Below are 17,472 nucleotides of genomic sequence, written 5' to 3' on the forward strand. Positions count from 1 at the left end.
TTCCCCAGGCCACCCAACATTCACATACAGGAAAATAAGAACCAGAGGGCAGTTCCTTAAAGAGATCCAGCTCTCCGATAGCCTGAGATGCTAACTAGGGTGGGTGCTGGCTTCTGAAAAAAGCCAGTCCTAGTCTGGCACTGGTGGAGGCCGGGAGGGCAGCGCCAAGCGGGGCTCCTGGCCTCTCACCCACCCACATGTGAGGCCAGGCTGAAGGCAAGGCCCACACCCAGACACAAAGCTGCCATTCATGCTCCAGCTCAGGCCAGAGGCCCGGAGGGAAACAGTCCAGCTTTTGTAACAGGAAGCACAGCCCCATCGCCTACAGACACTAGCCTTGTCGTCATCTGAGTTTGGCAAGGAGCAGGCAAGGATCACCACACAGGACCCAGTCGAGGTGGGCACACTGTATTGATATGGACTTTTTTGAAAAGTACTGGCCAGTTACCTGGCATATATCCCCTGATTATTTATATATATACAATTATATATAAGTATATATTATATATACATTATATAATTATAAATTATATATTATATATAAATATATATGGTAGTTATTATATTATATATTTTATATATTATATATATGTATTTTCAATGTCTGATTGCTTCCTGGTAATTAAATGTTAACTTTTTTCCCCCTACAAGAATTCTGCATTCTGCATGGGTAATTTTATGTGCTTTCTCTAGTGTCACATCAAGAGATCCTTGACATCATGCTGTCCATCTATTGGGGATATTGTTTGATCATTTGGTTACGAGGGTGTCACCCTCCTCACTAGGTAGGTACATTTTTCCCGTTAGCAATGAATAAGTCATCAGCTGGATAATAATTCTGGACTGTTCTCCAACATTTTACCAATGGTTTTAGCATCCTTTGATGATCCAATTTTTTTAAAGATTTTATTTATTTATCCATGAGAGAGAGAGAGAGAGAGAGAGAGGCAGAGACACAGCCAGAGGGAGAAGCAGGCTCCAAGCAGGGAGCCGGATGTGGGACTGGATCCTGGATCTCCAGGATCAGGCCCCGGGCTGAAGGCAGCGCTAAACCACTGAGCCACCCGGGCTGCCCTGATGATCCAATTATTTTACCGGGGACCCTCTGTGAGTTTTCCCCCTAATTCATCTGTAATAAACCTCATTATTTGATGAAATAAATTGTTTAGTGCCTGTAAACTTGCATAAACTATGTAATCCGCACCTGGTCCACAGTAGGTGCTTAATAATGGTATCAGTTTTAAAAATCATCGAGGCGATTGGTTACGCACAAACCGACCTGCTTCATTAATTAGGCCCCCAAACTCTCCAAGCAGTAAGACACGACTAAAATGACATCAGGTTATTTATAACTTCTATTCCATTAAGTGTGTAGTCCTCTATATGCGCTTTGAAACAGAAATGCCACGTGGTGGTGGAGTACTGTGTGCACCCTGCTGGGAATACTGCAGAACCCGTATATGGTATAATCGTTCCACAGCCTTCTAAAATTAAAAAAAAAAAAAAATCCGCACTCCAAACCATATAGTTCTAAGTCTTTCAGGTAAAGGACGGTGTGTGGATCTGTACTAAAAATACGACCAATAATACCAGAGTTTTACAACCCACAGTAGAAAACGCTTCTTAAGGCGGTTGGTATCAACGAGAGGTCACGTTCATCCGGCGCTGCACGCGCAGGTCCTCGCTGCATCCTCACGATGGCGCTGCGGCGCCTCGCTGGGTCTCCCCGCAGAGGGGACCTGGGGAACCCACGCTCCAAGCCTGGCCTGCCCTGTGACCCCCGCAAACAAGAGACTTGCAATGCGTGCAAAGGCCACGTAACTCCAGGCCTCAGTGTCTCGTGAGCGTCGTCCTCGGGTCACGCGTATACAGCCTTTATTTAGCACGGTGCCTGCCACGGACTGGGACTGGCGGGGGAGGCCTGGCCTTCAGAGGGGTGGCTCTGGGATGCCCCCAGGTCAGTCCCTGGAGGTCCCCTGGGCGATCGAGGGCAATCGCAAGGAGCTGGGACTGCCCAAGGGGGCAAGAGAGAAATGGGGCGGGCCCCATCCCTTACTGGTAGCTGAACCTCGGGTTAGTTCATAGGCCTACAGTTGAGGGGAGCGGGCGGGTTTGGAAAGTAGGGGCGCACGGGTTGTGGCTGCCGCAGAGAAGTGTGTGTGCGGCAGGGAGGTTCCACTCAAGAACAGACCCGGGTCCTGAGACTCTACGCTGGGGACACGGCGTGGACGCGCGAGAATCCCTGCGGATGGGCACTTGACCCCGCGCCCCAACCCGGCCCGGGGTCGCAGGCACCGCTAAGCCGTCCCCGGCGCCCGCCAGATGGGGGAGAGACGTTTGAACGGCGGAGGCGGCTGCAGGCAGGAGGCCGGCATGAGAAGACCAGAACCGGGGGGAGGAGGCAGCTGGAACCGGGCCCACCGCGGAGGCTCTCGGGGAGGTGGCCCTCGCCCGGCGGAGGTGGCTGCGGTGGGCACCGGGTGTCAGACCGCACGGCGCCCGCAGCAGGTCCCCACGTGGGCCACGTGCGGCCGCTCCAAGGGGCGGGCCCCGGGTCCCCGAGCGCGGGGGCTGCGTCCCCTCCCCGCCGGCCTCCGGCAGCTGGGCCCTCCCCCGGCGCCTGCAGCCTCCCGGATCCCGCCCCTGCCTCGCGCCCGCCCGCCCGCCCGCCGCAGCCGCCCGCCCGCCCGCCGACCTCCGAGCCGCCGGCCCCCGCGCCCGCCGCCCGGCGTCCTCCCCCCCGCCCCCGCAGAGGGCCGACCGCCCAGGCCGCGGGTCCCGGGGCTCCCTGGGCGGGGCCGACCCCAGGGAGCCCCTTGACTGCCTCCCAGAGCGGGGTGGGGAAAGGGATCCTAGCCCGCCGCCGCCTCCGAGCTGGCCGCCAGGTGAGCGCCGGGACAGGTAGGGACGCAGGTCGGGCCCCGTGTCCGGTCCGCACTCCCAGCTGGGGGAGCCCGGGGAAGGACTTCAGCCCCAGACCCGGCCGGCAGGGGCGGGACCCCGGAGTCCCGTTCCCCAGCGCCCCCTGCCCGGGCCCCGCCCGGGTCCCCGGCCGCGCCAGCCAACTGCGCCCCAGTGAGTCCAGAGTCAGGTTTCAAAGGCCCCAGGTCGTACGGAAAGGAAAGGGCTTTGCTTTTAAAACGGGTCTCCCGACGCCCCCGCCGTCCACTCCGCTGCTCCCCAGCCGAGGCCACCCTGGGATAACCCTCCCCCCCCCCCAAAAAAAAGCCCCCGATCCACACGTGTACTCGGCAGCCCGCGAAAGGCCAGACCACTTTTCTGATTTCTCTCCTCGCTGGCAGCCCCTTCGCCAAATCGGTGAATCAGAAGCCTCCGAGCACCGCTTCTTGATTTAGCAAGTTTGTTTTTAGCTGCGGCCGCTCTTCCCAATTTAAGATTTGTTCTTCTGAGTTAACTTTTGCAGCGTTGAGTAATATTTTGTAACGCTCCGTATCTCGTTCCTGTCGATCTGGAGCCTCCAGCCTCGGAGAGCATCCAGTAACCTAACACTTTGGAAAGACCGCAATATTAGGAACCTCCTTGTAAAAGAAATGCTTTCTGAAGGCCCCCAGTAGGACACGAGAACCAAAGAGCACTGAGGCCCACAAAGCTCTGCCTCGAACCCAGCCCTTTAAACAGCAGCCCCGCAGTCCGCTAAAATTTTATGTAATTAAATAACTTTTTCAGATATGGCAACAGTAACTCGTGATCTGTGGTGCTTCGGCTTAAACTTTTGCTCCTTTCTGTTCCTCTGGTAGTTACTTACAGTCCTTTAAAGCAAACCCTGGGATTATTTCTTATTTTGTCAATTTTTAGACAATGTCCAGTAATCCCTTGCTAAAAATAGATGGAGACAGCTTTCCTGGTCTCCGAGTCTCTCTCCTCCCTGTGTAATCCCACATTACTTGTAGCTTCTCTATTGGCTGCCTTTGTAACATCAAAAAAGAAAAAAAAAAAGTTGTTGTTTTTTTTTAACGTGTTTCTTGTTCCATGAAATGTTTATAGGATCTGTTGACTCCCCATTTAGTGAGGCCTGGCAGAGGAATCTGCCTTAATATTTTTTTAAATAAAGTTTTTATATTTATTTAAACAGTATTTTTTTCATCCAATCAAGTCATATTATGTGGTTTGTAAATCAAATAGAAACGAGTCTACCTTTTTTTCCCCCTATTATAGAAGCACTGTCTCTTTAAGAAAATAGAAGGAGGGGTAGTGTTTTAGACTCAAAGGGATTAGGGGGACATGACCACCCCCAGCTCTGTGTGAGTCCCCAGTTTTGTCAGAAATCCCTACAAAAGTCCATGGAAACAATGGGGAAAATCATTCATGGAATGAATATTAGATAGCAGAATGGATGTCTCTTAAGAAATGGTGTTCAGTGGTAGTGTAGACCTATAGTGCCCCCTTATTCTTTCTTTTTTTTTTAATCTTTCTTTCTTTCTTTTCTTTCTTTCTTTCTTTCTTTTTAAAGATTTTATTTATTAATTCATGAAAGACACAGAGAGAGAGGCAGAGACACAGGCAGAGGGAGAAGCAGGCTTCATGCAGGAAGCCTGATGCAGGACTAGATCCCGGGACTCTGGGATCAGGCCCTGAGCCAAAGGCAGACACTCAACCAGTGAGCCACCCAGGCATCCCTCTTTTTTCTTTTTTGTTTTTAATTCAATTTAAGTAACATATAGTGTATTATTAGTTTCAGGGGTAGAATTTAGTGATTTACCAGTTGCATATAACACCCAGGGCTCATTACCCCTTACTCTCTCTTAGAAGATGCACATCAAAGTGTTTAAGAATTCATCAAAAGATAGAAAGCAAATATGGCAAAACATGGGACATATTAGAGATGTGCATTTTACTCTCCATTCAACTTTTCCATGAAACTTTTATGATGAAATTGGGGGAAAATAAAGTAAGACAAAGTAGAAACTAAGAAGGAGATCAAGACATATTTACGTACGGTGGCACAAACTCTGGAGTCCTCCACACCCAGGTTCAAATCCCAGCTCTGCCCCTTGCGTGTCAGGTGACCTCGGTCCATGGCTCCACTTCTCCAGCCTGTTTCCCCAGCTCAAAACTGGACCTGTTTGTGAGACATCTGTGAAATTGTGTAAAGCCCTGGCCCCTTGTGTAGAGCAGTTGTTGCAGTTAACCGTAGCTATTAGTTGTGAAGGATTTTTCTTAACTATCATAGTGTGCTATGCTAACATCATAACCACAGTTGGGTCCTTCCTTCTACTCTTTTTTTCTAGAGATAGGCTTTTTTAAAGATTTTATTTATTTATTCATGAGAGACACACAGAGAGAGGCAGAGACACAGGCAGAGGGAGAATCAGGCTCCCTGCAGAGAGCCTGGTGCGGTACTTGATCCCAGGACCCTGGAATCACGCCCTGAGCCAAAGGCAGACGCTCAACCATGGAGCCACTCAGGTGCCCTAAGATAGATTTTTTAAGTAGGCTCCACACCCAACTCTGGACTTGAACTCACAACCCTGAAATCGAGACCTGAGATCAAGAGTCGGCTCGCTACCAGCCTGAGCCACCCAGGCACCCTCAGATAGATTTTGAACTTGGCATTTTCTTTTTCTGTTTTAAAAATCACCCAATGGCTCTGATCTTGCCATTGGTCTTTTTTTTTTTTTTTTTTTTTTTTTTGCCCTGCTGTGTTTGGTCCTGACTTCCTAGGCACTGGTCCCCTGAGCACCCCCTTCCTGTGGTGAGGTTTCAATGACGGCATGATGCTGACACGGAGGTGAGGTGAGTGCTCCAGTCCCACCTCACCTCTGTGACATCCAGGGCCAGGCCTGGATCTCACTTAATTTTCCCGTAACCACAAAGAGTTGGGAATTATTAGAAGTTCACAGTGTCTTTTTTTTTTTTTAAATTTTTTTTTTTTAATTTTTATTTACTTATGATAGTCACAGAGAGAGAGAGAGGCAGAGACACAGGCAGAGGGAGAAGCAGGCTCCATGCACCGGGAGCCTGATGTGGGATTCGATCCCGGGTCTCCAGGATCGCGCCCTGGGCCAAAGGCAAGCGCCAAACCACTGCGCCACCCAGGGATCCCCCACAGTGTCTTATCTAAAACTTTGGGGCCCAGATGTGTTGGGGAAGTCAGACTTTCTGAAGGTGAGGCAAGTCATGGGGAACCCACTCTGAACATTACAGAAGACCCCTGGGGGCGCCGGGGAGCACCGTGTAATCAAACACACAGGTATGGCTTCGGTGAAATGCGTGTTCATACTCGGTGGGATAATCAAACCTCACATCAGTTTGGCTCATTTTTGCCACCAAATGGGTCTGGGAAAGACTTCCAGTTTTCAGAGCTTTTTGGATTTGGGGACTGGAGAGAGGATTCTAAGTGTACCTGCATTTCTCATTTTACAGAGAGGAAATTCCACTCAGAGAGGGAAGGTCTGATCTCCCCAAGGTCATGAGCAAGAGTTCGGGGTGGGGCTGAGCCAGGGGTGACTGACCACAGAGGACCTGCCAACATTCACCTCCACCCCAACCCCCTCCTCTGAGGCCTGTCACCAGCAATTCCCCAAAGCAATGTCCTTTGCCTGCCTTGTGATGCCTTCTCGCCCAGAAATATCATTGCTGCCTCCTGGGAATGAGATGATGTGCAGAAAGAATTTTCCGGAGTGCCTTACACAAAGAAAGCACTCGGCAAATGTGAATTATAATTTGTGCTAAGATGCGATGAGACCATTTCCTTCTGGGGTTCGATAATATCAGTGGTGTTTATCGAATAGCATTAGTAGTTTTTAAATGATGAAATATAACATCCACACACGAGAGCTTTCCTGTGTGCGTCGGGTTAGCAGCCTTCTCCCTCCCGCGGGGGGACCACCACCCTGACTTTTATGATACTCATTTTCCTAGTTTGCTCTTCTTTATATGATTTTAAGACCTATGTGTTCATCTATAAACAATATTGGATTAGGTTAGCCTGTTTGTGAACTTTCTGAGAGCAGCACCCTTGGTGTGAGTAGACAATTTAGCAACCAAGCCAGGAAATTTTGGAAGCACTAGGGGGTGGCTAATTACCCTAGTTGCCCTGGGACTGTAGGTATTGTAGATCAGGACGCCCCAGGCAACTCAGGCTGTCTGGTTGTCCTAGGACTCACACTCTTGGTGCCCTGTGTGTCTGGCTGTCTTTAACCCCAAATTAAGCTTTTGAGGTTCATCCAGGTCGGTGTGGATGCTTATTAATTCCTATTTATTGCTACCCAGCGTACCATTCTGTGACTACCTTAATTTACTTATACATCCTACAGTGGATGGGCATCTGGGTCATTTCCAGACTGGAGCTATTAGAAACAGTCATGTCATGAATATTCTAGTATGTGTTTCCTGGCTCTGGGGTCAAATTGCTGGGTCAGGGGACAGGCATATTTTCAACTTCAGTGAAAAATGCCCATCTAAGGGTGCCTGGGTGGCTCAGTCGGTTAAGCATCTGCCTTTGGCTCAGGTCCTGGGGTCCTGGGATCGAGCCCCGCATCAGGCTCCCTGCTCAGAGGGAAGCCTGCTTCTCCCTCTCCCCTCAACTCACGCCTGCGCCCATGTTTGCTCTTTCTCTCAACTAAATAATTTTTAAGAAATTTTAAGAAAAAATGTCCATCTCCTCTCCAAAGTGGTTAGACCAATTTATACTCCCATCAGGACTATATGTGTGTTCTCACTGATAGCATTTTAAGTAAATGATGGTGATGATTTGCACTGCTTGGTTGACTGGTTCGTTGGTTTAAAAAGAAGCATGTTCTTTATTATGCACCACGTTCATCGCACTCAAGTTAAAATACAGCAAAAGGAAAAAAAAAAATACAGCAAAAAGCCGAAGGAACTTTACTTCCCTTGTCACCCACACCGTGGCCCAGAGGGCACGTGGGTCACCGAGGGGGGTAATAATGAAATGACAGAGAAATAGAGAGTGGGATCCAGAATTAGCTGTTTCCACGTGCATGAGAGACTGTACTTAGCCTGCTGTATGCATTCCCCTGCTTCCCCCCTCCACCAATTTTTAATAACTGTACTTTTTAAAGGTTATGTGCTATTGACCTTTGTAACTTCAGATTTTCTTTTTCTGTTTTAAAACACTTCTTATTTTTCGTTCTGGCAACTTTCACTTCTTATTTTTCGTTCTGGCAACTTTTGATTCCCATGATGGGAAGTAGCTGAGCCAAGCGTCCTGGTCTCCCCTCCCCCCCGACCTTCGTTTTCCCATCTTTTCCCATCTTTTGTTACTTGTACATTTATTTTCAGTGTCAAGGTTGATAACGTCTACAGTCTGTTCCGTTACCATATTTAAGTCTTAGAGGCTTTCACTGTAGAGTTTCCAGGGTTTTTGTGACAGCTTTAGTGAGATGTAATTTACATACCATAAAAGTCAGCCCTTTAAAGTATACAATTCAGTGATTTTTAGTGAATTGACAGAGTTGTGCAGCCATCACCAGTTTTAGAGCGTTTCTGTCACCTCCAAAATATCCCTTGTGCCTATTTGTGGTCACTTCCCTGTTCCCAAGCCCAGCCCCAGGCGACTACTAATCTTTCTGTAACTTTAGATATGTCATTTTTGGACATTTCGTATATATATACATCATACAATATGTGGCTTTTTTTGTGTGTCGGGCTTTTTTCACTCAGCATGCTGTTTGGGGGGTTCATTCATATTGTAGTTTGTACCCATACTTCATTCTTATTGCTGAACAGTGGTCCATTGTATGGATAATCCACATTTTGTTTATCCAATCATCAGTTGATGGACATTTGGGTTGTTTCCAAATAGATAATGCTGTGAACACGTTTTTGCGTGGACACATGTTTTTATTTCTCCTGGGTAGACAGTCTAGTGATAGAATTGCTGGGTTTCATGGAATGCTTATGTTTAACTTTTTTTTTTTTTTTAATGTTCACCCTTTGAAGAAACTGCGTATTTTCCAAAGTGGCTGTACCACTTTACATTCCCACCAGTCAACACGTGGTGGTTCCAGTTTCTCCAGGTTTCTCCAGGTACTTGCCAATTTTTTGAACAATAGCCATTCTGGTGGGCCTGAGATGGTGTGTCCTTGTGATTTTAATCTGCATTTCCTTAATGACTAATGATGTTGAGCATCTTTTCATGCGCTTGTTAGTCATATGTATATCTTCTTTGGCAAAATGTCTCTTCAAGTTTTTTGTCTATTTTTAAATTGGTTTGTTTGTCTCACTGTTGAATTTTAAGTGTTCTTTATATATTCTGGATATGAGTCTTTTATCAGATAGATGATTTGTAGGTATATACTGCCAATCTATAGCTTTTCTTTTCATTTTCTCCGTGTTATCTTTTGAAGTGCAAAAGTTCTCGATTTTGATGATGTTGATGATGATTTTGATGATAAAAAAAATCAATTTTTTTTCCTTATATGAATCACACTTTTGGTGTTATATCTAAGAAGTCTTTACTTAACCCAAGATCATGAGATTTTTTTCTTCCCATTTTCTTCTAAAAATTTTATGGTTTTAACTCTTGCATTTAGGAGTGTGGCTTATTTTGAGTTGATATTTGTGTGTGGTATGAGGTAAAGGCCTAAACTCATCTTTTTGCATGTAGATTTCCCATTACCATATGTTGAGAAGACAATCTTTGTGCTAAGAGACCAGATCTTAAATGTTCTCATCACAAAAAAGAAATGATAATTAAGTGACGTGATTAGAGGTGTTAGCTAATGCTAAAGTGGTAATCATACTGCAATATTTAAATATATCAAATCAACACATTCACTTTAAATTTACACAAAGTTATATGTCAGGTATATACATAGATATAACCTTTTTCTTCTGAAAACTGATAAACAGATCTATCTAAGGAGAATGCCACTAGCCTCCAGATCAAATGGATTCCTTTTTCTTGAATTTTGTTAAATGGACATAACATGGATACAGTTAGGGTATATCATAGTTGGACCATGACTTTCCTAAGCAGTTTTTTGTTTTTCCTGCAGTTTGTCATAGCTTTAATGCCCCCTCTTTTTTTTAAGTTTTTTTTTTTAAGTAATCTCTATACCTGGGGCTCAAACTTACAACTCCCAGATGAAGAGTCACATGCTCTATGGACTGAGCCAGCCAGGCACCCCTTTAATTTTTCCCTTTTGAGAAAATTATTTTTCTGTTTCTAATTTATCCAATCTATTTTTGGGAATTTTTTTTCTTCTAGAAGACAGTCTTTCTTTTATAATATCTTGTTCTTACTGTGTTTTGGATATCCTCTCTAATCTACATTACCCAGGGCCAACTACATAATTTTCAGGGCCCAATGCAAAATGCATATGCGGGCCCCTTGTTTAAAAATGATTGGAAAAAAAATGATTGAAAACCTGGGGATCCCTGGGTGGCTTGGCGATTTGGTGCCTGCTTTCAGCCCAGAGTGTGATCCTGGAGTCCCGGGATTGAGTCCCACGTCAGACTCCCTGCATGGAGCCTGCTTCTCCCTCTGCCTGTGTCTCTGCCTCTCTCTCTCTCTGTGTGTCTCTCATGAATGAATAAATAAAATCTTAAAAAATATATTTTTTTTAAAAAAATGATTGAAAATCTCTGGTTTGTAATAACAGCATTACAACAAGCATGGAGCCCCTGCAGGTCACATCCCCATGAAGCCTAAAACTAGCCTTGTGTACTAATTTCCTTTTTTTTTTTTTTTTTAAGATTCATTTATTTATTCATGAGGGACACAGAGAAAGAGGCAGAGACATAGGCAGAGGGAGAAGCAGGCTCCATGCAGGGAGCCCAATGTGGGACTTGATCCCAGGATCCCTGGACCACGACCTGAGCCGAAGGCAGATGCTCAACCACTGAGCCACCCCAGCATCCCATTGTGTACTAATTTCCTTATGTGTTCACTTGGCCCTCTGAAGAGTTCTGTTTCCTCTGGGGTCAGTTCACTGTAATTCTGCCTATTTACCTTAATACTCCTCTTTCAGGCTACTAGTTTTCTTCAAGCATCTGGTGATCCTTGCTTGGCCAATCACATTTTCAGACAACAAGGGGCTGGGTGACTTTTTTAAAGTAACTGGTATGATGGGGTGCCTGGCTGTCTCAGTTAGTAAAGCATGTGACTCTTGATCTTGGGGTCATAAGTTCGAGCAATGTGGATTGGGTGTAGAGATTACTTAACAAAATAAATTTTTTTTTAAAAAAGTAACTGGTATGAAATTTGGGGCTATTATAAATACAGTTCTGCTTTCCCACTGGCTTCTTTGTCCAGTCGAAGGGATGACTGAGAACTCTGTGTTTTGAGACAACACTTATTAGTGTCACCATGGAGCAAGCCAGTCTTTGCTGGGAGCTCACTCTCAATTGCCAGAATGGGAAGGGCTACTTTCAGGGACACCAGCAGCCTGGGCACTTCCCTGAGCCTCATGCAGTTCCTTTAGAGAACAGTCATCCCGTATGGTTTTGTTTTTCCTGTGTGTGAATGTTGGGCAGCCTGAGATCTATGCAGCAAAACATGAGGGGGGTGGAGGGTGAGCAGGGAGCCCATAGCATGGTTTTTTCAAAGATGGGCAACCTCTGTCCTCACTCTGCCCTCTCACTCCTGACTCGCACTCCTATCCCAGCCTGGGCTCCCCCATCTTTGGACTCCTGACCGTGGGTCCCTTACCCCACTTTGAGTTCTGTCCTGGCCCCTACACTTTGTCTGCTTTATGTCTTTCTGAAATCTAGTGACATTTCTTTTTGGTGATGGGCTTCTTTCTGTTCACTTTCCTTTTTCATTCTTTTGCTGTCCCTAGAGAGGATCCCTTTGAGAAGATCAGACTGCCCAGATTCCAATCCCCACTCCATTTCTGACTGCTCTGTGACCTCATGTGAATCATTTTGCCTTCCTGGGCCTCAGTTTCCTCATGGTGTGAAAATTAGCTGGGATAGTACAGAAGTCACAGAATGGCCACACTCATTCAGCTCCTGGGTCTGCAGATCTGTCCTATCTAGCCCATACTGTGCTTTAATTGTTGTTGTTGTTGTTGTTGTTGTTGTTGTTGTTGTTTTCTAATGCATTGCTAACACTTAAAAATTGGGTGATTTTACATAAAAACTGGGATCTCTAGTTTCTTTTGGAAAGCTGGAAGATGTGGCCAAAGTGGGCCCGTCTTTCTACGTGGTAGTAAATTAGCCAGAGCGAGTATTGGCACAGCCTTCAGGCTAGCTGTACCCTCTGGCTTGCCAGTCTCCACTACTCCCTGTTTGCTTCTCCCAGCGGCCTCATTTAGGATACTGCCTGTCTGTTGTAGGCATTTGAACTTGGTATTCCTGGAATACTATTTCCAGGATATACTATTTCCATAGATATACTATATCCATCGATACACGATATCTAGCACAGGACCAGGAGGCAACAGTGTGAATAGGGGCTCAAATCCAGCCCTTGTTCTGATTGCTAGGCCACCAACCCCAGGGCTGCATTCACCCAGAAGGGATGCCCTTTAAAAAAAATCTATCCATGATTTTTACCCAGGGAGCACCTGGGTGGATCAGTCAGTTGAGTGCCTGACTCTTGGTTTCAGCTCAGGTCATGATCTCAGGGTTGTGAGACTGAGCCCCAGACTCTTGGTTTCAGCTCAGGTCATGATCTCCGGGTTATGGGAACTAACCCCTCATCCAGCTCCATGCTCAGTGGGGAGTCTGCCACCATTCTCCCTCTCCCTCTGTCCCTCCCGCTGCTTATACTCCCCCTGTACACTCTCTCCCTCTGAAATGAATAAATTAATTTTTAAAAATCTACCCAAGACTAATAAAAGCTAGTATAGGCCCTGGTTATCAATAGCTCAGTCTGCCTTCTTCAAGAGGAAGCCACACTAAATCTTTGAACATGCAAACAATTCTAAAGAGCAAAGAATTTTGATCTTGTCTTACTGCTGATTCTTATGTAACCCATATGTTGCAGTTAGAAACAACGTCAGCACTACAGTTCAAGAGCAAAGGCTTAAAATTAATAAGGGAAAATGTCAGGTAGAGGAAACTCTCCCGAAGGCATGATAAACAAGCCATTCTGTCGAAAATTAAAAAGACAATTGACAATACCAGGTGCTGGCAACCGCTGCTGCTGCTGTCTTACGTTGTTGATGGGAATGCAAATGGCACAACTGTGCTGAAAGAAATTATTGGGTGTTTTCTGGTAAAGTGAAATAAACACTTACTATATGCTCCAAGGATTTCACTCCTAGGTATTTACCCACGAAAAATGAAAACGTATGTCCACACAAACCCTTGTACGTGAGTGTTCATTGCAGCCTTATTCAGAATAACCCCAAACTAGGAAACAACCCAATGTCCCTCATGCTGAGTAGGGATAAACAGATTGTGGTTTACCTGTTCAGTGGAATAGTACTCAGCAATAAAAAGGCTCGAACTCCTGATTGATACGTGCAACAATGTGCATGGATCACATAGATGTTACCCTGAAGGAAAGAAGACCCGAGGAGCCTATACTGTCTGTATCAGAGTCCAGTCGGGAGACTGAAACCACACAGTAATTAGACGGGAGAATGTTTAATATGCAGAATTATTCATTATGGCAGGGAAATAGCTACTAAGAAATCAAGAGAATGCTAAAGAATATAGAAATAAGAGACATAAGGAGCACCCACTACCTCTACGATCCAAGATAGCTTGAGAAAGGTGACAGTCCCAGACCCTGGTCTCATTGGAGAACTCTTGCAGGAGCCTCACAAGGTGCAAAGGAGTCCCTGTGGTGCTTACATATTGAACGTTATGGAAATCCATCCTCTGGAACTTGCCAGAAGTCTGTCCCCCTGGGATGTTGGGGAAGGCACTTCCAAGGAAGTGCCTCATTTCAGGCACTAGGAAACTGCCTGAGGTGGGTGCCAGGGCAAGGTTGGCTTGCACTCTGTAGTAGGAGGGGCCTGAGAAGAGGCCTGCCCGGGGGAACCAAGACTGGAAGCTGGAACCAAAAAAAAAAAAAAAAAAAAGCTTCTTTCTGTAATGTTCCTTTGGCTCCCTCTACTGGAGAAACTCAACACGTCAGCCGGCACAGGAGCACAGGAAAAGTATTTTTGTTGGTTTGTTTGTTTTTTTTTAGGAAAAAAGATTTATTAATTTTTTAAAAACATTTTATTTATTTATTAATTAGAGACACAGAGAGAGAGGCAGAGACACAGGCAGAGGGAGAAGCAGGCTCCATGCAGGGAGCCCGATGTGGGACTTGATCCCAGGTCTCCAGGATCACATCATGCCCTGGGCCTACACCAGGTGCTGAACCACCGAGCCACCCAGGGATTCCAGGAAAAAAGATTTAAATTGGTCAAATTCCACAGTCTGGCAACTTGGAGTTGGAAGGCAATTGATAACCAGCACATTATATGATTCCATTTATTCCACGTTCCATTTATTCTAGAAAAGAATGGTGACACTGACAGAAAGATTAGCGGTGGCCCTGGGGTGGAAGCGATGGTGGAGGATTGGGTGTGTGATGGAAACGTTCCATATCCCGCTTGCGGGGACGGCTACACGGTCATATACAGTCACAACTGAAATTGTACACTGGAAATGTGTGCACTGCATTGGATGGAAGTTATACATCAGTAAAGATTATTTTTTAAAGAGATCCCTTCTGGGAAACATAGGGCTGGTGCACAAATATAAATAGACACGCACACGTGTGCAAAAGCAGAGCAGAGATGCACCCCAAGTCCCCCCGCCGAGGTAGCCCAGCTTACACTGTGCTGCATATCTCTCCGTGAGGAATCACTGGAGGTAGCACCATTGGCATTGGCTTGGTGGCTTGCTCACTTATTCTCTCTGAGGAGTTCACGTCCAATGGGGGTGGCATGGGGAATTGGCAGGCTTTAGAGGGGGCAGTGAGCTTCACATGTGCCACTCATCTTCGGTCCTAACTCTTTAAGGTTATCAAATCCTCATTCTCAGAACAAAACTTCTCAGTTGCTTCATTACCTTTGGGTCTTATTCCTTGAGTCCCAAGCCTGGCTTCGGGATATTATTGCTCATAGCAACCCTGTTGGGAGGTAAAAGCAGTAGTTATCCCCATATCACAGACAAGAAAACTGAGGCTCAGAGGTCAGCAGCCTACCTCCGAGATGCCCAGGAAGAGGCAAAATCAGGATTTGATGCCAGATTACCTGCTTCCAGTGGGAGCTCCTGATCACCACCTGTCCTGCTGGGGGCAGCTGCCCCAGGTCCTGAAAACCCTTGGAGGCCCCTTGCCCTCCACAGATGGGTCCTAACAGGCTTTATGGGTACTGAGTCTTCGACAGTTGGGTCTTTTCTCTCCCCATGACTGTATAATGAAAAATTTCAAGCATACAGGAAAGTTGAAATAATTATACAGGGAATAAACACTGACTCCTAAGGAGAGATAGTGACGATAACCCACATATTGTTTAGCCTGATCCTGAAGTATCACTCCTCCTAGTAATGCTTTGGTCAGTCTTCCATATTCATGAAACAAAACAAGTCAGTGAAATGATATCTCAAGTACAAAAATGGATAAAGGGGCACCTGGGGGTGCTCAGTGGTTGAGCATCTGCCTTTGGCTCAGGTTGTGATCCCCGAGTCATGAGATCGAGTCCCACGTCAGGCTCCCCACCAGGAGCCTGCTTCTCCCTCTGTCTATGTCTCTGCCTCTCTCTGTGTGTCTCTCATGAATAAATAAATAAATAATCTTTTAAAAAATAAGGAAGGAGCTAAATTTTTTTAAATGTGGATAAATATCACAGCAAGAAAAAGTGTTGATAAATGTATAAGGGTTACCCATAAGTTATTTTTGTATATTATTAGCTGATAAAATCGCTTTTCTAAATCAACTAAAAACTGCTAAAATTAAGAAAGATAGAAATCCATACAAATTAAGTACTAAGGGATGCCTGGGTGGCTCAGCGGTTGAGCATTTGCCTTTGTCTCAGGGCATGATCCTGGAGTCCTGGGATCGAGTCCCACGTTGGGCTCCCTGCATGGAGCCTGCTTCTCCCTCTGCCTGTGTCTCTGCCTCTCTCTCTCTCTCTCTCTCTCTCTGTCTCTCATGAATGAATAAATAAAATCTTTTTTTAAAATATCAGGTAATAAAATCATTAAATTCAAAAACAGCATATAAAATGAAGACCATTTAATGAATCGGAAGCCTTGAAGATGACATTCTACTATCTGGTCTTTGTCAGAAGTATGCAGTAGCTGGAGAGGCCCCATGGAGAGAGGGAAAAGCCTGTGGGCAGGAGCCCCCAGCTCTGCAGCCCCCCAGCTGAGTCTCCCCATCCCAGGTGCTGGGAGCGGGACCCAGTATGCCCTGAGATGACCTGGCCCTCCCACTGCCTGACGCCAAGGGCACTCAAGCCCCTGAGAACTGCTGACCCATGCCCGGGCATTTCCCAGCTCCAGAAAAGAAAAGAATCTTAAAATAATGGTTATTGTGAGTGTATTCCAGCAAACACACCATGTTAATGGTATCATCACTGAGTCATAGAGATATTTTGAGGCAAAACTTTCCAGTCACTGTAAAAAGGTATCTGGCCCTACACAATTTGAGGAAGTGCTGAGGAGAGATAAGCTAGCTCACTTGTTTCCAGGGGTGCCTTTATTTTGAATATTTACTTGAGAGAGTGGGAGAGAGCACGAGAGGGAGAGGGAGAAGCAGACTCCCCGCTGAGCAGGGAGCCCAACCTGGGACTGGGACCCTGGGATCATGACCTGAGTCAAAGGCAAATGCTTAACCGACTGAGCCACCCAGGCGCCCTGGGCCTGGTTAGAATTTTTAATGCTGCCTGAAATTCTCTTGGCAGAGAATTTTTTTTAAGCTTTTATTTTTAAGTTATCCCTACACCCAACTCGGGGCTTGAACTCACAACCCTGAGATCCAAAGTCGCAAGCTCCACCGACTGGGCCAGCCAGGCTCCTCAACTGGCAGAAAATGTGTTGTTGCTCAGCACTTGTAGGTACCAGGACACGAGTCATCAAGTCATTGACCACAATCTCAAGATGCGAAAGATTCCAGAGATTTAAATAAAGCAAAATAAAGGTATTACATCAACAAAAATACCTGTAGTCAGAACAACTAAAACGGGGCAGCCCGGGTGGCTCAGCGGTTTAGCGCCGCCTTCAGCCCAGGGTGTGATCTTGGAGACCCGGGATCGAGTCCCACGACAGGCTCCCTGCATGGAGCCTGCTTCTCCCTATGCCTGTGTCTCTGCCTCTGCCTCTGTGTGTGTGTGTGTGTGTGTGTGTGTGTCTCATAAATAAATAAAATCTTTAAAAAAAAAAAAAAAGAACAACCAAAACATGGAAGCAACCCATGTCCATCAGCAGATAAACAGATAAGCAAGATGGAATATTATTTAGCCTCAAAAAGGAAGGGAATTCTGACATAGGCTACAACATGGAAGAAACTTAAGGCCATTGCGTTAAGTGAAGAGGCCAATCTGTATGATCATTCCTCTTATGTGAGTTACATAGAATAGTCAAATCCCACAATCA

General features: G+C 46.0%; 1 protein-coding gene across 3 annotated transcripts in view; it reads left to right on the top strand.

Moving 5' to 3' along the window:
- Positions 1–2,696: 2,696 nt before the first annotated feature.
- FBXO17 (F-box protein 17) overlaps positions 2,697–17,472 on the top strand; it is a 28,300-nt gene continuing 13,524 nt past the window's right edge. Inside the window, exons 1-2 of one of the 3 annotated variants that reach the window (XM_041743212.1) lie at positions 2,697–2,885; positions 8,923–9,009. The gene's annotated coding sequence lies outside the window, so the exon portion shown is untranslated. Of the gene's footprint in view, positions 2,902–8,922; positions 9,010–17,472 lie in introns of all 3 variants that reach the window. The other 2 variants (XM_041743209.1, XM_041743210.1) reach the window with 2 other exon arrangements.

This window comes from Vulpes lagopus, chromosome 2, assembly GCF_018345385.1.
Source record: "Vulpes lagopus strain Blue_001 chromosome 2, ASM1834538v1, whole genome shotgun sequence".
Taxonomy (NCBI): Eukaryota; Metazoa; Chordata; class Mammalia; order Carnivora; family Canidae; genus Vulpes; species Vulpes lagopus.